General features: G+C 54.4%; 1 protein-coding gene across 1 annotated transcript in view; it reads left to right on the forward strand.

Moving 5' to 3' along the window:
* LOC104278592 (C-type lectin domain family 2 member E-like) overlaps positions 1–215 on the forward strand; it is a gene marked incomplete at its 5' end in the record, with an annotated part of 2,765 nt that overhangs the window by 857 nt on the left and 1,693 nt on the right. The gene's annotated exons all lie outside the window — the stretch shown is intronic.

The following is a 215-nucleotide window of genomic DNA, read 5'->3' on the forward strand; positions in this document are numbered from 1 at the left end:
CCAGAGGGGGGTTGATCTCCTACCTGGGGGTGGGGGAAGCTCTTGAAGCTTTGAATGAGTCCCACCCAGCTCTACTCCCGCTTTTCCAAAAACCCTGCCAGGCTCAAAGCCATGACACTCCCCCCATCCTTTATGACTATACTCATAGAATCGCAGAATGTCAGGGGTTGGAAGGGACCTTCAAAGATCATCTAGTCCAGCCCCCCTGCCAGAGC

This window comes from Apaloderma vittatum, unplaced genomic scaffold (genome assembly GCF_000703405.1).
Source record: "Apaloderma vittatum isolate BGI_N311 unplaced genomic scaffold, ASM70340v1 scaffold20388, whole genome shotgun sequence".
Lineage (NCBI taxonomy): Eukaryota > Metazoa > Chordata > Aves > Trogoniformes > Trogonidae > Apaloderma > Apaloderma vittatum.